The 15,035-nt window shown below is 39.2% G+C and overlaps 1 pseudogene; it reads left to right on the forward strand.

The window, feature by feature from the left end:
• The window catches only part of LOC114207445 (alpha-ketoglutarate-dependent dioxygenase FTO pseudogene), a 67,583-nt pseudogene extending 52,831 nt beyond the window's left edge, over positions 1-14,752 (forward strand).
• The last annotated feature ends 283 nt before the right edge of the window (positions 14,753-15,035 follow it).

Below are 15,035 nucleotides of genomic sequence, written 5' to 3' on the forward strand. Positions count from 1 at the left end.
TAAGAGTGTACATCTCTTTCTTGTTTTTAACCATAGAGGAAAAGATCTCAGTTTTTCCCCACTGAGGATTATACTAGCTGTGGATCTTTATTATACATCCGTTGTAATGTTCAGATATGATTGCTCTATCACTACTTTGTTGAGGGTTTTTATCAAGAATGGATGTTGTATTTTGTCAAATGCTTTTTCTGCATCTATTTAGAGGATCATAGCGTTCATCATTTCTTTGATTAATGTAGTGTATCACGTTGATTGATTTGTGAATATTGAACCACTCTTGTAGCCCAGGAATAAATCCCATTTGATCATGTTGAATGATTCTTTTAATGTACTGTTGGATTTGATTTGCTAGTATTTTGTTGAGAATTTTTTCATCAATGTTCATTGGGGATATTGGCCTGTAATTCCCTTTGTAGTGGGGACTTGATTTGGTTTTGGAATCAAGGTCATGCTGATCTAGTAGAATGAGTTTGGAAGTTTTACTTCTATTTTTATTTTTTTAAAAGATGTTGAGAAGCCTAGGTATTAACTCTTCTTTAAATGTTTGGCAGAATTCCCCTGTGAATCCATCAAGCCCTGGACTTCTGTTTCTTGGGGGATTTTTTTTTTAAAGATTTTATTTATTTATTTGAGAGAGCGAGAATGAGAGATAGAGAGCATGAGAGGGAAGAGGGTCAGAGGGAGAAGCAGACTCCCCGCTGAGCAGGGAGCCCGATGTGGGACTCGATCCCGGGACTCCAGGATCATGACCTGAGCCGAAGGCAGTCGCTTAACCAACTGAGCCACCCAGGCGCCCTCTTGGGGGATTTTTGGTTACTGATTCAATTTCTTTGCTGGTTATCAGCTTATTCAAGTTTTCTATTTCTTCCTATTTCAGTTTTGGTAGTTTCTATGTTTCTATGAATTTATCCATTCTTCCAAATTGTTTGATTTGTTGGAACATAATTTTTCATAATATTCTCTTGTAATTGTATTTCTGTGGTGGTGGTTGTGATCTTTCCTCTCTCATTTGTGATTTCATTTATTTGGGTCCTTTCTCTTTTCTTTTTGATAAGTCTGGTTAGGGGTTTATCAATTTTATTTTTATTTTTTAAGATTTTATTTAATTATTTGAGAGAGAGAACGAGAGAGAGAGAACAAGCAAGAGGAAGCAGCAGGCAGAAGGAGAATCAGACTCCCTGCTGAGCAAGGAGCCCAATGCGGGACTCAATCCTAGGGCCCTGGGATCATGACCTGAACTAAAGGCAGACACTTAACTGGCTGAGCAACTCAGGCATCCCAGGGTTTATCAATTTTATTAAATCTTTCAATGAACAGTTCCTAGTTTTACTGATCTGTTTTACTGATTTTCTTTTGTTTCTATGTTATTTATTTCTGCTCTAATCTTTATTACTTCCCTTCTGCTGTCTTTAGACTTCATTTTCTTTTTCCAGCTTCTTAGGTGGAAGGTTAACTTGTGCTTTTGGAAATTTTCTTGTTTCTTCAGGGAAGACTGTATTGCTATATACTTCCCTCTTTGACCACTTTTGCTGGATACCAAAGGATTTGGACAATCATGTTTTTGTATTCATTTGTTTCCATGTATTTTTTTTAAATTTCATCTTTAATTTCTTGTTTAATCCATTCATTATTTATAGGATGTACTTTACCTTCCATGTATTTGTGGTCTTTCCAATTTTTTTCTTATGGTTGACTTCATGTTTCATAGCATTGTGGTAGGAAAATATGAATGGTATGATTTCATTTGTTTTATACTGGTTGAGGCCTGATTTGTGACCCAGTATGTGATGTATTCTGGAGAATGTCCCTTGTGTACTTTTTTTTTTAAAGATTTTATTTACTTATTTGAGAGAGAGAGAGAATGAGAGAGAGAGCACGAGAGGGAAGAGGGTCAGAGGGAGAAGCAGACTCCCTGCTGAGCAGGGAGTCCGATGTGGGACTCGATCCCGGGACTCCAGGATCATGACCTGAGCCAAAGGCAGTCGCTTAACCAACTGAGCCACCCAGGCGCCCCCTTGTGTACTTGAAAAGAATGTGTAGTCTGCTGATTTAGGATGGAATATTCTGAATATATCTGTTAAGTCCATCTGGTCCAGTGTGTCATTCAAAACCATTGTTTCCTTCTTTATTTTCTCCTTAAATGATTTGTCCATTGCTGTAAATTGGGTATTAAAATCCCCTACTATTATTGCATTATTATCAGTGTGTTTCTTTATATTTGTTATTAATTGTTTTTTATATTTGGGTGCTCCCAAGATAGGGGCATAAATATTTACAATTGTTAGATCTTCTTTTTGAATAGACCCCTTTATTATGATATAGTGCCCTTCTTCATCTCTTCTTACAACCTTTGGTTTAAAATCTAGTTTATCTGGTATAAATATGGCTATTCTGGCTTTCTTTTGATGTCCATTAGTATGAACAATGTTTCTCTATCCTCTCACTTTCAATCTGGAGGTGTTTTTTGTTCTATAATGAGTCTCTTTTAGACAGCTTTAGATATATCGGATTTTTAAAGATTTACTTATTTATTTTAGAGAGACAGTGTGTGTGAGTGGGTGGGGGAGGGGCTGAGAGAGAGAATCTGCAAGCAGACTCCCCACTGAGCATGGAGCCTGACTCTGGGCTCATTCCAACAACCTTGAGATCATGATCTGAGCCAAAAACCAAGAGCCAGACATTCAACCAACTGAGACTCCCAGGTGCCCTGATGGGTCTTTTTTTTTTTAAATCCATTCTGACATTTGATAATTTAACATTTGACATTTGATGTCTTTTGACTGGTGCACTTAGTCCATTTCTATTGAGAATGATTATTGTTATGAATTTAGTGCCATTGTATTACCTGTAAAGTCGTTTCTGGAGATTTTCTCTGTTCCTTTGTAGTCTTTGTCACTTTTGGTCTTTTTTTCCCACTCAGAGAGTCCCCCTTAATATTTCTTGCAGGGCTGGCTCAGTGGTCACAAACTCCTTTAGCTTTTCTTTATCTGGGCAACTCTTTATCTCTCCTTCTATTCTGAATGACAGCCTTGTTGATTAAAACATACTTGAGTGCCATTTTTCCCATTCAGCATGTTGAATATATCATACCACTCCCTTCTGGCCTGCCATGTTTTTGTGGATAGGTCTCCTTCCTACCTTTTTTGTCTTCTCTTATACAGTAGAGAGTCTTTTTTTTCTTGCTAATCTCAGGAAGTTTTCCTTATCTCTAATTTGCAGGTTTTACTATGATATGTCTTGTTGTCCTGCTTTTGTTGATTTTTTAAAAATGTTTTATTTATTTATTCATGAGAGTCACAGAGAGAGAGAGAGAGGCAGAGGCAGAGGGAGAAGCAAGCTCCCTGCCTAGCAGGGAGCCTGATGCGGGGCTCGATCCTAGGACCCCGGGATCATGACCTGAGCCAAAGGCAGATACTTAACCATCTGAGCCACCCAGGCTCTGTTGATTTTGATGGGTATTCTCTGTGCCTCCTGGATTTGGATGTCTGTTTCCTTCTCCAGATTAAGGAATTTTTCAGCTATAATTTGTTCTAATAAACATTTTGCCCCTTTTCTTCTACTGGGACTCTTATGATATGAATGCTATTATGCTTTTTTTTTAAGGTTTTTATTTATTTATTAGAGAGAGAGAGAGAAAGCACAAGCAGGGGGAGCAGCAGAGACAGAAGGCGAAGCAGGCTCCCTGCCAAGCAGGGATCCCAATGCAGGGCTCAATCCCACGACCCTGAGATCATGACCTGAGCGAAGACAGACACTTAACGGACTGAGCCACCCAGGTGCCCGAATGCTATTATGCTTTATGGAATCTCTGATTTACGTTTACATTCACAATCCAGTGTTTTTCTTTCCCTCTTATTTTCAGCTTCATTATCTTCCATAGTTCTATCTTCTATATCACTTATTCTTTCCTTTGGCTCTTCCCTCCTTGTGGTCCTTACATCTATTCAGTTTTGCATCTCAGTTATAGCAATTTTTTTTTTTAATTTTAGTCTGACTAGTTTTTAAGTCTTTTATCTTTGTGGTAAGGGAGTCCCTGGTGTCTTCTATGCTTTTCTCAAGCCCAGCAAGTATCCTTATGATTGTTGTTTTAAATTCTGGATCTGTCATATTACTTATATCTATTTCGATTAGATCTCTTTCTGCGATCTTTTCTTGTTCTCTCTTTTGGGATGAATTCCTTCCTTTTGGCATTTTGTCTAGGTTTTTGTCTTCTTTTGTATGTTAGGAAAGCCTTATGTTTCCTGCTCCCAAGAGTAAGTTCTTTATGAAGATGAGGTCATATATTGTCTAGGGCCTGACACTTTAAGAATTTTTTTCTGGTGTATGGCATGTGCATTCTGCTGCTGTGTTTGGTTGCTCTTTCCCTCAGGTCAGTCCTCTGCAGAGTTTTTCCTTTCCTCCGGTGGGAAGAGTCTGGACCTTGTCCAGTGTGTGGTGAGTTTTAACTAGTTGTGCTCACCTCTGCTTGTTAATAGAGACCTAATGGTATTTCCCTTATAGCTGAAGCTTGGCAGCACTCTATGGTTAGTAGACTTGTATGCAGGGCATTTGTGCTGGTCTTCTTGGGGAGGGGTCTGATGCTCTGGTTCTCAGGCAAATTCTCACTAGTAAAGAAGCACCTGCAGATCAAAGGGGCTGGAGTTTGTTGTAGGTGGCTCAGGCCTCCACTTTGGGTGCTATGTTGTTCACTGAAGTCAATCTGTGTTGGTGGGTGGCAGAGAAAAATGGTGTCAGACTTCTTCCTCATCCCTGGTGAGGGTAGTTCCCACCAGTCACTATCAGGGAAACCCTCACAGAAGAGCAAACAATCTCTCCTTGTATATCCTAGGCATCCCTCAGATCCCTGCCTTCACCATGTTTGTATCTGGGCCATCTGCCTGCCCAAGAGTGCAGTGCACCTGTGTTTTGTCTCAGGCACAATGGTTGAGTTTCAAAACTCCAAACTTTAGGGATCATGCTGGTATGATCCATGCTGATCCTTTGGGAGAGGGTCTCACTGTGCTTTGTCTGGTGCCAGTTTGTCCCAGAAGGGCAGTTCCACAATGCACAGGAGCTTGGAATTTAGAGTAAAGTGTAGCAAAAACCCAGTGTCCAGGTTTGCTGCCCTGAGCATGTGTCTCTGCCTTTATGTTAAGGAACTGGAAGGCACAGTGACACCCACTGGCTCCTCTGTTCCCTGATAGGCAGTGCCACCTCTCTCACATGCACTCTAAGAAAGGGGAACCTTTTCTCACAGTGCATCCCAGGGAATCTGCAGATCATATTGTCCTCTCCTGGGCCACTGCCTTCATTCTCCACAGGACCACCACTGTGCCTGCCAGTTTCTACACCAGCCACTGCACAGATTTCTAAAAATGCAGTTGAGCTCTGCTGTTGTAAAAACTCACAATAATCAGTACCTTTCATTTTCCCAGGCAATGATTTTGGGGGAGTGTTTTTCTTGTGCAATCCCCTATATGCTGCTCTCTCTCTTTCTCTCTCTTTCTTTCTACTGTCCATGATTAGGGGTCACTCTGCTCCACAGCACCTGGGATTCTTTTCTCCCCCTAATCAATTCTCTGCACATCCTAATTTCCACAGTGTAGCCTCTTCTCTCCCTCTAGTTGTGCAGTTTGTTCTTTCAGTCCTCAGATCTATTTCTTGGGTGTTCAGAATGATTTGATATTTGTCTAGCTTTGTTTGAGGAACAAGGCAACATAGGGTCCCGCTACTACTCTGCCATCTTAACTCTTCCAATAAAGTGGATTTGGATATACCTTCACATAATAAAGACCATATATGAAAAACCCACAGCTAGCATCATATTCAACGATGAACGCCTCTGGAAGAGGACAAGCCCCAACTTCTTAAAAGTGTATGCACCACCCACTACTTTTAAGAGGAATGGTTGTAGCTGACTTTCTTAACTCAGAGAAATATACACAGGGAGTTAGAAAAAAAATAGGAGGCAGAGGAATTTGTCTCAAATGAAATAATAGGACAAAACCACAGCAAGAGACCAAAGAGAAATGAATATAAATAATATTTCTGATAAACAACTTAAAGGAATGATCATAAAGATGCTCAAAAGACTTGACAGAAGAGTGGAAGACATCAGTGAGACCCTTAACAAAGATATTAAAAAGAACCAATCAGAGATAAAGAACACAATAAATGAAATTAAAAATACATTAAATAGAATAAATAGGCTAGAGCAAGCAGAGGAATGAATTAACAACCTGAAAGACAGAATAATGGAAAATGAGCAAGCTGATCAAATGAGAGAAAAAAGAATTATGCAAAATGAAAATAGACTTAAGGAATGCAGTGACTCCATCAAGCATAATAACATTTGCATTATGGGGACTCCAGAAGAAGAGAGAGAAAAGGGACAGAAAAATTACTTAAAGAAATAATAACTGAGCACTGTGAATTGTGTAAGACTGTTGAATCACAGACCTGTACCTCTGAAACAAATAATACATTATATGTTTAGAAAAAAGAAGAAGAAGAAAAAGATAGCAGGAGGGGAAGAATGAGGGGGGTAGACGAACCATGAGAGACTATGGACTATGAACTCTGCGAAACAAACTGAGGGTTCTAGAGGGGAGGGGCATGGGGGGATGGGTTAGCCTGGTGATGGGTATTAAAGAGGGCACGTTCTGCATGGAGCACTGGGTGAATCATGGAACACTACATCAAAAACTAATGATGTAATGTATGGTGATTAACATAACATAAAAAAACCTGAAATAATAGCTGACAACTTTCCTAATCTGGGGAAGGAAATAGATATCCAGATCCAGGAAATACAGAGATCCCATCACAAAATCAACCCAAAGAGGTCCAGACCAAGACATATAGTAATTACAATGGTAAAAAGTAGTGAAAAGGGGGGAGGAGAGTTAAGATGGTGGAGTAGTAGGGGGACCCTGAACTTGTCTCATCCTTCGAATACAGCTAGATCAACATTCAACTAGACCATCTGAGGACTAAGGAAACAATCTGCATAGTTGAAAGGAGAGAATGTAGCAGATACCAGGTTTGGAGCCATGAATTTAGGGAGAGGAAAGCCAGGTGGCCTTTTGGGAGAGGGAACCCTTTTTGCAGAGCAAAGACAGGGAGAAGGAAAAAATGGGAGACAGCACAGAGGGTAGGGACATAAGCCATGGTGAGGAGATGCCCTGGGTTACACAGGGAGAAATCACACCCCTTCCTGGAAGTCATTTTGGAAGAGCATATTTTGCTTCTCCAAGGAAAAAAAGCCAACAAGGAGCCACTGAGCTGTGCTTTACACCAGGGTCAGAGGTGGGTGCAGAGGGCAGAAAACCTCAACTCTTCACTGTGAGCCACAATAGGCTTAAACTTCCATGTGTGCATGGAACAGCTGCTTTTTTTGTAGCAGAACTGAGCAGAAAGCAGACAGGAGCAGATTGCAGATAACCTGGCCAGCACTTTTCACTGCTGCAATAGATTGAAGCCTCTGTGAGGGCTTTTCTGGGACAGAACGGAGTAGGGGACTGAGTCAATAACCTGGTTCTAGCTTTTCGCTGAGCATTACAATAAACTCCAGCCTCTGCAGGTGCACTGTGCGACTGCTTTTTGGGGATGGGGCAGTGCTGGTCACACCCGAAGCCTCTCCTCCAGGGGATGAACATGACCTCGCACCTTACCAGGCCTTTTAAAACTTGTAGTTTTGAATCCCAGCCACCAACCAGAGATAAAATACAGGAGATCTGTGGCTCTAGGCAATGTTAATGGCCTGGGCACAGAAAAGTTAAGGGCAAGGAACTGACAAAAGCACAGGACACAAGAGAGAGTTTGCTTTTTAAAGAGAGTGTCCTGAAAAGAGGTGGCCAGGAGTTACCCTCCCCAGGGACAAGAAGACAGGGTGACAACATATTCTTTCTTTCAACATATTCTTTCCACCACAACCCCTCTCTCACCCCCGCACGCTGGCAGTCAGACTTCATAGAGAATCATGGTGCCTCCAGTGGAGTATGGAGTCCCCTACACTAAACCCCACCCCCCTGCACCCAGTGGGGGTGTTTTCACTAGGGCAAGACAGATTGTGAGCCAGCCCAGCAGACCTCTCCCTTAGAAGACCAATACAGACCCCCACATATACCAAGTCTACTGATTAAAGAAAGCTCCAAATATTAACTTCTGGTGGAAATAAGACCAGGCTTGTTTCTTTTTTAAATTTTTTTTTTTACTCCTTTGTTCTCAATTGTTTTAAATTTTTTAAAATTCTTTATTTTTCTATTTCTTATTTTTTATTCTTTATCCTTTATTTTTTATATATTTTTCTTTCTTTTTCTTTTCTCTATCTTTTTTTGGATCAGGATTATAATCTCTTGTTCATTTGTTGGTTTGTTTGTTTCCTTCTCTTGTTTTTCAGATCAGGCTTCTTAATTTTTTTCTCTTTTCTTCTATACTTACTCTTTTTTCCTTCCTTCTTTCTTATTTTTTTAGAATCAAGCTTATAGTTTATTGTTTGCCTGTTTGTATGTTTATTCCTTTTCCTTTGGTCTTGGATCAGGTTTTTTGTTTTTGTTTGATTTTCATTTTGTTTTTTCTTTTCTTTTTTTTTCTTTTACAGGCTTATTTTGAAGAACAAATCAGAGCACAACTACTTAAAGGTCCAAACACTTCCCACTACAAGCAAGGAGGAACTGTGTAGAAGAAGGATGAGTGGGAAAGAGCAGCAAAAACACAAGAGCAGAGTGTACACAGCATACAACAAAAAAACTTCCTGAAGTTTCTGTTGCTGTTGTTGTTATTGCTATTTGTTTTTTTTTTCCCTTTTTCTTTCCTTATTTCTTTTCTGGACAAAATGACTAGATGGAGAATTCACCCCAAAAGAAAGAAAAAGAGGTGATACTCACTGCCAGGGATTTAATCAATAAGGATATAAGTGAAATGTCTGAACTGGAATTAAAAAGGATGACTATAAAGATACTAGCTGGGCTTGAAAAAAGCATAGAAGACACTAGAGAATCCCTTACTATAGACATAAAAGAACTACAATATAATCAGGCCAAAGTTAAAAATACATTGCTGAGATGCAGTCAGAAAGGGAAGCTTTAACAGCAAAGATAAATGAAGCAGAAGACAGAGTCAGTGATACAAGAGACAAAATGATGGAAAATAAGGAAGCTGATATGGAGAAAGACAAATACTGTATGAGGAAGGGAGACTTCGAGAACTCAGCGATTCCATAAAGCAAAATAATATCTGGATAATAGGGGTCCCAGAAGCTGAAGAGTGGCAAAGAGGGGCAGAAGGTTTATTTGAACAACTTATAGCAAAGAACTTCCCTAACCTGGGGAAGGAAACATGTATTCAAGTCCAGGAGGCACAGAGAACTCCCCTCAAAATCAATAAAAATAGGTTATCACCTTGACATAAAATAGTGAAGCTTGCAAATTTCAAAGATAAAGAGAAAATCCTGAAAGGAGCTTAGCACAAGAAGTCCTTAGCCTAGAAGGGTAGATACATATGGCTGGCAGCAGAACTGTCCACAAAGATCTGGCAGGCGAGAAAGGACTCACAAAATATATTCAATGTGCTAAATGGGAAAAATAGGCAGCCAAGAATAGTTTATCTAGCAGAACTGTTATTCAGAATAGAAGGAGAGATAAAGAGTTTCTGGGACAAGCAAAAATTAAAGAATCTGAGAACACTAAACAAGCCATGCAAGAAATATTAAAGGGAAATCTTTGAGTGAAAAGAAAGCCCCAAGAAACAAAAACCAGAAAGGAACAGAGATAATCTACAGGAACAGCAACTTTACAGGTAATACAATGGCACTAAATTCATATCTTTCCATAATTACTCTGAATGTAAATGGACTAAATGCTCCAATCAAAAGACATAAGGTATCAGAATGGATAAAAAACAAAAAACAAAATCTATCGATATGCTGCTTACAAGAGACACATTTTAGACCCCAGATTGAAAGTGAGGGGGTAGAGAACTATTTATCATGTCAAAGGTATCAAAAAAAAAAGCTGAAGTAGCCATCATTATATCAGACAAACTAGATTTTAAACCAAAGACTGTAAGAAGAGATGAAGAAAGATACCATGGTATAGTAAAAGGGTCTATCGAACAAGAATATCTAACAGTTGTAAATATTTATGCCCCTAACTTGAGAGCAGCCAAATATATAAACCAATTACTAACAAATGAAAGAAATGCATTGATAATAACACAATAATAGTAGGGAACTTTAAGACACCACTCACAGCAATGGACATATCATCTAAGCAGAAGATCGACAAGGAAACAAGGGTTTTGAATGACACACAGGACCAGATGGACTTTACAGATATATTTAGAGCATTTCATCCTAAAACAGTAGAATACACATTCTCCTCAAGTGCATATGGAACATTCTCCAGAATAGATCACATACTGACTGGGTCACAAGTCAGGTTTCAACCAGTACAAAAAGATTGAGATCATACCAAGCATATTTTCTGACAAAAATGCTTTAAAACTTGAAGTCAACTACAACAAGAAAAAAATTAGAAGGATCACAAATACATGGAGGTTAAAGAGCATCCTATTAAAGAAATAATGGATCAACCAGGAAATTAAGGAAGAATTTAAAAAAAATAAATGGAAGCAAATGAAAATGAAAACATGACACTTCAGTACCTTTTGGATGCAGGAAAGGCGGTCCTAAGAGGGAAGTATATAGCAATATAGACCTTCCTCAAGAAGTAAGAAAAGTCTCAGATACACAAGTTAAACTTACACCTGAAGGAGCTGAAAAAAGAACAGCAAGTAAAACCTAAATCCGGGGCGCCTGGGTGGCTCAGTTGGTTAAGTGACTGCCTTCGGCTCAGGTCATGATCCTGGAGTCCCGGGATCGGGTCCCGCATCAGGCTCCCCGCTCGGCGGGGAGTCTGCTTCTCCCTCTGACCCTCTCCCCTCTCATGCTCTCTATCTCATTCTCTCTCTCAAATAAATAAATAAAATCTTTAAAAAAAAAAACAACTAAATCCGGCAGAAGAAGAGAAATAATAAAGATTAGACTAGAAATTAATGATGTAGAAATTACCAAAAAAAAGTAGAACAGATCAGTGAAACTAGGAGCTGGTTATTTGAAAGAATTAATAAGATTGATAAACCCCTAGCCAGGTTTATCAAAAAGAAAAGAGAAAGGACCCAAATAAATAAAATCATGAATGAAACAGGAGAGATCACAGCCAACACTGAAGAAATACAATTTTTTTTTTAGATTTTTATTTATTTGACAGAGAGAGACACAGCGAGAGAGGGAACACAAGCAGGGGGAGTGGGAGAGGGAGAAGCAGGTTTCCCACGGAGCAGGGAGCCCGATGCGGGGCTTGATCCCAGGACCCTGGGATCATGACCTGAGCCAAAGGCAGACGCTTAACGACTGAGCCACCCAGGCGCCCCTGAAGAAATACAATTTTTAGAGATTATTATAAGCAACTATATGCCAACAAATTAGGAAATCTGAAAGAAATGGATGCATTTGTAGAACCATATAAACAACCAAAACTGAACCAGAAAGAAATAGAAAATCTGAACAGACCCATAACCAGCAATGAAATTGAGTCAGTAATCAAAAATCTACCAACAAACAAGAGCCCAGGGCCAGGTGGCTTCCCAGGGGGATTCAACCAAATATTTAAAGAAGAATTAACACCTATTCATCTGAAACTGTTCCAAAAAATAGAAATACAAGGAAAATTTCCACACTCCTTCTATGAATCCAGCATTACCTTAATCCAAATGAGAAAAAGATCCCATTATAAAGGAGAATTAGAGACCAATATCCCTAATGAGCATGGATGCAAAAATTCCCACTAAAATACTAGCTAATAGATCCAATACATTAAAAGGATTATTCACCATGACCAAGTAGGACTTATTCCTGGGCTGCAAGGGTGGTTCAACATCTGCAAATCAATCAGTGTGACACACCACATTAATAAAAGAAAAGACTAGAACCATATGACTTCTCAAGAGATGTAGAAAATGAATTTGACAAAATACAGCATCCTTTCTTGGTAAAAACCCTCCACTGTGCAGGGAGAGAAGGAACATACCTCAATATCATAAAAGTCATATAGGAAAGACCCACAATAAATATCATCCTCAATGGGGGGAAAACTGAGAGTTTCCCCTAAGTTTAGGAATATGACAGGGATGTCTACTCTCACCACTATTGTTCATCATAGTACTGGAAGTCCTAGCTTCAATAATCAGACAACAAAAAGAAATAAAAGGCATCTAAATCAGCAAAGAAGAAGTCAAACTTTCATTCTTCACAGATGATATGATTCTTTATGTAGAAAATCCAAAATACTACAGCAAAAAGTTGCTGGAATAGATACAGGAACTCAGAAAAGTGGCAGGATATAATATCAATGCACAGAAGTCAGTTCCATTTCTATACACTGACAATGAAGCAGAAGAAAGAAATCAAGGAATTGATCCCACTTAAATTGCACCAAAAACGATAAGATGCTTCTCCCTCTCCCTCCACCTGCCACTCCCCTTGCTTTTGTGCTCTCTCTCTCTCTGTCAAAATAAATAAATAAAATGTTTTTAAAAAAAGAAAGCTGCAATTGTCAAGGCAGTATGGTACTGGCATAAAAACAGACACATAAATCAATGGAACAGAATAGAGAACCTAGAAATCAACCCTCAAATCTATGGTTAACTAATCTTCAACAAAGAAGGAAAGATATCCAGTGGAAAAAAAGACAGTCTCTTCAACTCTTGGTGTTGGGAAAAGTGGACAGCCACTTGCAGAAGAATGAAATTGGACCACTTTCTTATAGCATACACAAAAATAAACTCAAAATGGGTGAAAGACCTAAATGTGAGATAGGAATCCATCAAAATCCTAGTGGAGAACATAGGCAGCAAACTCTTTGATCTAGTTGTAGCAACTTCTTGCTAGACAAATGTCAGATAAAGGATTGGTATCCAAAATATACAAATAACTTACAGGACTCAACACTTAGTCAAGAAATGGGCAGAAGATATGAAGAGATGTTTCTTCAAAGAAGATATACAAATGGTTAACAGACCAGATGTCCATTGACAGTTAAATAGAAAAAGAATAGTGGTACACCCAAAGAGTGGAATATTACACAGCCTTCAAAAAGAATGCCATTTGTAATGGCATTGATGGAACTAGTGTGTATTATGCTAAGTGAAAAAAGTCAGTCAGAGAAGGACAAATACCATGTGATTTCACTCATGTGTGGAATTTAAGAAACAAAACAGATGAATATAGGGTAAGTGAAGGAAAAATAAAATAAGTTGAAAACAGAGAGGAAAGGAAACCATAAGAGTCTCTTAACCCTAGGGAACCAACTGATTGTTGCTGGAGAAGAGGTGGGTGGGGTATGAGGTCATTAGGTGAGGGGCATTAAGGAAGGTATTTGATGTAATGAGCACTGGGTGTTATATACAACTGACGAATCACTGAATTTTACATCTGAAACTAATAATATGGTATATGTTAACTAAATTGAATTTAAATAAAAAATTAAAAAAGAGGGAAAAAACAAAAGAAAATTCAGAACAAAATTCTTTAAGCCTCTCTGATTTTTGCAACGATCTGTTTAATTACTAGGAGGGCAAAAGAAAAAACTGACCCTGGTTTTGATTCATCAGTAATCAATAAAGGAAAACACAGGGGTTTCTTTGCCAATGTTATTGATTTCTCCATATGTTCTCAATACTAATAAGAACCTTTTCAGAGCAGTGGCGAACGTGACTGTAGTGGCAGCATGAAGTGGACCCCGATTGCAGAGGAATGAGAGTGCGAAGCTAAGAAACAGGCTTCTTGAAGAGCTCAAAGATACTTGGCTTCCTTATCTGACCCCCAAGGATGATGAATTCTATCAGCAGTGGCAGCTGAAATATCCGAAACTGATTCTCTGACAAGCTGGCAGCAGAACCGAGGAGCTCCATAAAGTATTGTGTAAGGATCACAGACCTGTACCCCTGAAACAAATAATACATTATGTGTTAATAATAATAAAAAAAAAGCACTCTGACTTTGGAAAAAAAAGAAGTGCAAGAAGCTTTCCTCATGCTGCACAAGCATGGCTGCTTCTTCCGGGACCTGGTTAGGATCCAAGGCAAAAATTTGCTCACTCTCGTATCTCGCCTCTTCACTGGCAACCTAGGCTGTACCTACAAGTACCTCAACACCAGGCTCTTATGGTACCCTGGCCAGTGAAGGGCGCTAGTCCAAAACACAACAAGGCTGGCATAGCAGCTGCCTGTCAGACCTTCCTCAAGCTCATGACTACCTGCAGATAGAGACCATGCAGGCTTTGGAAGAACTCACTGGTAAAGAGATATCTGATATCAATGCCATGCCGGTGTATATAGGTCCAGATTTCCACAGGGTCTGGACATTAAGAACAGAGCAACATACAACGTCACTTTGTTGAATTGCGTGGGTCCCCAGAAAATGCAATACATGAAAGAGGAGCCTTATTTTGGCATGGGAAAAATGGCCATTAGCTGGCATCATGATGAAAATTTGGTGGAACTGATGGCGGTGGCCATGTACAGTTATAGTTGTGAAAGCCCAGAAGAGGAAAGTGAGGATGACCCTCAGCTGGAAGGCAGAGATCCTGATACTTGGCATGTTGGTTTTAAGATCTCGTGGGACATAGAGACTCCTGGCTTGGGAATACCCTTTCACCAGAAACTTTCTCTTGGCTATCACCATCACACCTTAAAATCCTCTACAAGCAAATGAGCAGGTACAAAGAAGAGGCAGTGATCTAACATAGGTTATTGGGAAGGACTGACAAATAAGGTCAATGGGAAACAATAGAAAATAATAGGGCAGTGCCTACAAGATAATGCATCTAGTATTTAGCCCTTACATGAAAGCTCTGTTTTAAGCAATTTACATATATTTTATTTTAACCTCACAAATTATTTTGTTGAATAGGTATTATTGTTATCAACATTCTTTCTACTGTGATGAAATTGAGGCAGTGGAAAGTTAAATAAGTTTACCAAAGTTACACAGTTAG

The sequence above is a fragment of the Eumetopias jubatus genome, unplaced genomic scaffold, assembly GCF_037043125.1.
Source record: "Eumetopias jubatus isolate StellerSeaLion01/CBP00866 unplaced genomic scaffold, mEumJub1_p1.0 scaffold_11, whole genome shotgun sequence".
In the NCBI taxonomy this organism is placed as follows: Eukaryota; Metazoa; Chordata; class Mammalia; order Carnivora; family Otariidae; genus Eumetopias; species Eumetopias jubatus.